Raw genomic sequence first — 6000 nt, 5'->3', positions numbered from 1 at the left:
ATGTTGAAGAGACTGAAAAACTCTGTCTTGGCCAGAGATTTGTTACTCTGTTCATCAAGCACTACATACATTTTGACAGCTTTCTCTCTTTTCCCAGCCGGATAAGCTTTGACTAGGCATATTTTTGAACATGATCTTGGATTGACTGCCTCACCACAGATCTCCGTACACTTTGAGGTGACAGATAGAAGAGCATTGTCACCTTGCTCCCCGCCATGCTCTTTCTCTGCTGTAGCGGTGTCTGTATTTGAAGGGGCTGGGCCTGGATGCAGAGCAGAAAGATGCCTGTCGCTGTTGCACTCAGAGCACTTGATTGAAACCTTAGTCTTTAGCTCTGTGCTGAGTTGACCCACAACATCGGAAACAAATGCCATTGTCTTTAAGATATGATTTGCGCTCATCTAGAGTTTTGTATCTAAACCCACAACACTTTTGAAGAGGATGAGGCTTGTTATGTATTGGGCAGTGATGGTCAGGGTTTTCAACCTTTCTTACTGGGATTGGTTTGGTGGTCTGAGGCTTCAGATGACGCATCTGTCTTGTATACAGTCACAGGTGTCTTGCTGCTGTACCTGTCAGGTTTCTCACTTTTCATGGACACCTGGTTAGTTGAGGTGTAGAGGGTGAAGCTGGGGTCATTTCTAATTTTCGCCTGGTTCCTGATGAATCTCGAGAAGAACGAGAATGGTGGGAATGCTACCCGATAGTCCTCCTTATATTTGGATCCCTGTGCTAATCCATTTTCCTTGTAAACTGAATGGAAGTTTCTCTACAATAGGGTTTACCCCCCGAGATGTGTCCAGATACGCGAGGCCTGGAAGGTACCCTTCTACTTTAGCACACTCCAGTTCGAGAAGAATGTCACCTAGTTCTCTTAGTTTGTGATTGTCTTTGTTAGCCAGTTTTGGAAAATCATCCATTTTCTTCAACAGTGCATTCTCGATCACTTCGTGTGTACCATAGCACTCTTCTAGTCGTTGCCAGACCATGATAAGCCCTGCTGTTGCGTTGAAAATATGGACAGATCTAATTCTGTTTGCTTGCTCAGACGACTCTGCCCCTAGCCACTTGGTAATCAGATCTAACTCTTCCCTGGCTGATAAATTCAAGTCGCATTGAGAAAGGATGCTTTCCATGCCCAATCATTTTCAGGGCGATCATCAAACTTCAGGAGTCCGGAACTCACCATCTCACGTCGTAGGAGGTACTTGATGAGGTCTGGTGCCACTTGTGACTCATGGAAGTTTTGTGTGTGTGACTGGAAGTGGGCTTGCTTTCCATTTCCACCATGCTGCTGTTCATTTATTTTCAACGGAGAGTCTCTGTTGTTTGCTACTTTCTTGATTATGGCATGTAGCTGGGTCAACACTAACCTCTTGTTTCTCCACTTCAAATGGAAGTTCAGCAAAGTAGGGCCTAGCATGTTGTTGCACATACTCACATGTAAGGTGGACTGGACTTAAATGGCTGTGTCCCTGTGTCTAGTTCTTTGCGAAGCTCTCTGCGTTCTGATCCTACAGCTTCTTCAAAGGCTGCAGCTTCAGCCAACGCAGCAGCAGCTGCTCTCTCAACTTGGAGAACATATAAAGTTGCCTCGAGGTCAGCTTTTTGCTTCGTCACAGAAGCTTCCTTCTCAGCATAGGGGAATTGTGCCTCGGGCGCGTGCTTTGACGGCTGCAGAACTCGCCGTTGAGGATCTGCTTGACTGTTTTGATGACCTTGATCTTGTAGATTGAGACTTGGTCCCAATGTGCTGAAGAGGCTCTTCCATCTCTCTCTGTTGAACACCTGGCTCTGGTTGTTGCATCGTAGACGGCTGGTCTTCCCTAGGATAAGAGGCTTTGTTGGCTGATGAACGTAGAAACATAACCACCGTGTGCAGTTATTCTCGTGCTTGAGCCCGCTGTGATGATGTTTTTTCACTATCTGTCTAGTTTTGCATGGGAACGCAACTCAAGGGCAGAATATACAGTGAACCAAGAGGTTGTGAGTTCAAATCTCAGGTGAGGACTGTTGAATAACAATTAGTGTGTAAGTGAACGTGCACAATGTAATCATGTGTGTCAGGCATGTGTGTTAAAGTATCTCCAACCTTGTCGACGGGCAAAGAGCTAGGGCTTTCATTGGCTGGGCGACAGTAACAAGGCGTGATGTGCAATGGAACTGTTTTTTCGGGAAGGGCGAACGTTCAATTGGTTCCAAATGATACACACAAGTGTTACGTGCATAAGTTCTCGTGAAACGTGTCTAGAACATTCATGTCTTATATTCTGAGAACATGGCAACCATGTTCTGTGTGTGGTCGGTGGGACGTTGATGGAATATTCTCCTAACGCTACAGAGAAGTGGACATATGAACGTTCTTGTCTTATACTCTGAGAACATGGCAACCATGTTCTGTGTGTGGTCGGTGGGACGTTGATGGAATATTCTCCTAACGCTACAGAGAAGTGGACATATGAACGTTCTTGCCACGTCCCATGAAATGTTCTTCTACCTTCAATGCCTAAACATGCTACAAAAGGTTCTCTGAAGGTTTTTGCTGACATAGATAGAGAAACATTCTATCTAACGGACAACTGGACACGCAAACATTAGAGGCACATTATTGGGAACATTACAAAAATGTTCTCTCTCCCTAGAATTGTTAGCTGGGTAGTCACAGATGCTGACACACACTCACACACACACCAACACACACACACACACAAACACACAACAGGCTGTGGGAAGCGTCACCACTTAAGAATCCTCTTAGTATCTAATGAGAATGTGATCCCTAATGCTCAACTAATACCTTCACAGAGATTCACTTTAAACAATTACTGAAGGCACGTCTGTAGAACCACCATAGACATGTATATAGAACTACGGTAGACCGCTCTATGGCGCTACTGTAGACAGGTCTGTAGAACCACCATAGACATGTATATAGAACTACGGTAGACCGCTCTATGGCGCTACTGTAGACAGGTCTGTAGAACCACCATAGACATGTATATAGAACTACGGTAGACCGCTCTATGGCGCTACTGTAGACAGGTCTGTAGAACCACCATAGACATGTATATAGAACTACGGTAGACCGCTCTATGGCGCTACTGTAGACAGGTCTGTAGAACCACCATAGACATGTATATAGAACTACGGTAGACAGCTCTATGGCGCTACTGTAGGCAGGTCTGTAGAACCACCATAGACATGTATATAGAACTACGGTAGACAGCTCTATGGCGCTACTGTAGACAGGTCTATAGAACCACCATAGACATGTATATAGAACTACGGTAGACAGCTCTATGGCGCTACTGTAGACAGGTCTGTAGAACCACCATAGACATGTATATAGAACTACGGTAGACAGCTCTATGGCGCTACTGTAGACAGGTCTGTAGAACCACCATAGACATGTATATAGAACTACGGTAGACAGCTCTATGGCGCTACTGTAGACAGGTCTGTAGAACCACCATAGACATGTATATAGAACTACTGTAGACAGCTCTATGGCGCTACTGTAGACAAGTCTGTAGAACCACCATAGACATGTATATAGAACTACGGTAGACAGCTCTATGGCGCTACTGTAGGCAGGTCTGTAGAACCACCATAGACATGTATATAGAACTACGGTAGACAGCTCTATGGCGCTACTGTAGGCAGGTCTGTAGAACCACCATAGACATGTATATAGAACTACGGTAGACAGCTCTATGGCGCTACTGTAGGCAGGTCTGTAGAACCACCATAGACATGTATATAGAACTACGGTAGACAGCTCTATGGCGCTACTGTAGACAGGTCTGTAGAACCACCATAGACATGTATATAGAACTATGGTAGACAGCTCTATGGCGCTACTGTAGACAGGTCTGTAGAACCACCATAGACATGTATATAGAACTACGGTAGACAGCTCTATGGCGCTACTGTAGACAGGTCTGTAGAACCACCATAGACATGTATATAGAACTACGGTAGACAGCTCTATGGCGCTACTGTAGACAGGTCTGTAGAACTAATGTTGAGAGGTCTTTAAAACCTTTGTAGACAGCTCTGTGGAACTACTGCAGAACGGTCTGTAGAGCTACTGTAGACAGCTCTGTGGAACTACTGCAGAATGGTCTGTAGAGCTACAGTAGACAGCTCTGTGGAACTACTGCATAATGGTCTGTAGAGCTACAGTAGACAGCCCTGTGGAACTACTGCAGAATGGTCTGTAGATCTACTGTAGACAGCTCTGTGGAACTACTGCAGAATGGTCTGTAGAGCTACAGTAGACAGCTCTGTGGAACTACTGCAGAATGGTCTGTAGAGCTACAGTAGACAGCTCTGTGGAACTACTGCAGAATGGTCTGTAGATCTACTGTAGACAGCTCTGTAGAACTACTGCAGAATGGTCTGTAGATCTACTGTAGACAGCTCTGTGGAACTACTGCAGAACGGTCTGTAGATCTACTGTAGACAGCTCTGTGGAACTACTGCAGAACGGTCTGTAGCTCTACTGTAGACAGCTCTGTGGAACTACTGCAGAATGGTCTGTAGAGCTACTGTAGACGGCTCTGTAGAGCTACTGTAGAACGGTCTGTAGATCTACTGTAGACAGCTCTGTGGAACTACTGCAGAACGGTCTGTAGCTCTACTGTAGACAGCTCTGTGGAACTACTGCAGAATGGTCTGTAGAGCTACTGTAGACGGCTCTGTAGAGCTACTGTAGAACGGTCTGTAGATCTACTGTAGACAGCTCTGTGGAAGTACTGCAGAACGGTCTGTAGATCTACTATAGACAGCTCTGTAGATCTACTGTAGAACGGTCTGTAGAGCTACTGTAGACAGCTCTGTGGAAGTACTGCAGACCGGTCTGTAGATCTACTGTAGACAGCTCTGTAGATCTACTGTAGAACGGTCTGTAGAGCTACTGTAGACAGCTCTGTAGAGCTACTGTAGACAGCTCTGTGGAACTACTGTAGAACGGTCTGTAGAGCTACTGTAGACAGCTCTGTAGATCTACTGTAGACAGCTCTGTGGAACTACTGCAGAATGGTCTGTAGAGCTACAGTAGACAGCTCTGTGGAACTACTGCATAATGGTCTGTAGAGCTACAGTAGACAGCCCTGTGGAACTACTGCAGAATGGTCTGTAGATCTACTGTAGACAGCTCTGTGGAACTACTGCAGAATGGTCTGTAGAGCTACAGTAGACAGCTCTGTGGAACTACTGCAGAATGGTCTGTAGAGCTACAGTAGACAGCTCTGTGGAACTACTGCAGAATGGTCTGTAGATCTACTGTAGACAGCTCTGTAGAACTACTGCAGAATGGTCTGTAGATCTACTGTAGACAGCTCTGTGGAACTACTGCAGAACGGTCTGTAGATCTACTGTAGACAGCTCTGTGGAACTACTGCAGAACGGTCTGTAGCTCTACTGTAGACAGCTCTGTGGAACTACTGCAGAATGGTCTGTAGAGCTACTGTAGACGGCTCTGTAGAGCTACTGTAGAACGGTCTGTAGATCTACTGTAGACAGCTCTGTGGAACTACTGCAGAACGGTCTGTAGCTCTACTGTAGACAGCTCTGTGGAACTACTGCAGAATGGTCTGTAGAGCTACTGTAGACGGCTCTGTAGAGCTACTGTAGAACGGTCTGTAGATCTACTGTAGACAGCTCTGTGGAAGTACTGCAGAACGGTCTGTAGATCTACTATAGACAGCTCTGTAGATCTACTGTAGAACGGTCTGTAGAGCTACTGTAGACAGCTCTGTGGAAGTACTGCAGACCGGTCTGTAGATCTACTGTAGACAGCTCTGTAGATCTACTGTAGAACGGTCTGTAGAGCTACTGTAGACAGCTCTGTAGAGCTACTGTAGACAGCTCTGTGGAACTACTGTAGAACGGTCTGTAGAGCTACTGTAGACAGCTCTGTAGATCTACTGTAGACAGCTCTGTGGAACTACTGCAGAATGGTCTGTAGAGCTACAGTAGACAGCTCTGTGGAACTAC

The sequence above is a fragment of the Oncorhynchus nerka genome, linkage group LG4 (assembly GCF_034236695.1).
Source record: "Oncorhynchus nerka isolate Pitt River linkage group LG4, Oner_Uvic_2.0, whole genome shotgun sequence".
Lineage (NCBI taxonomy): Eukaryota > Metazoa > Chordata > Actinopteri > Salmoniformes > Salmonidae > Oncorhynchus > Oncorhynchus nerka.
Note: the sequence above shows the minus strand (reverse complement) of the source record.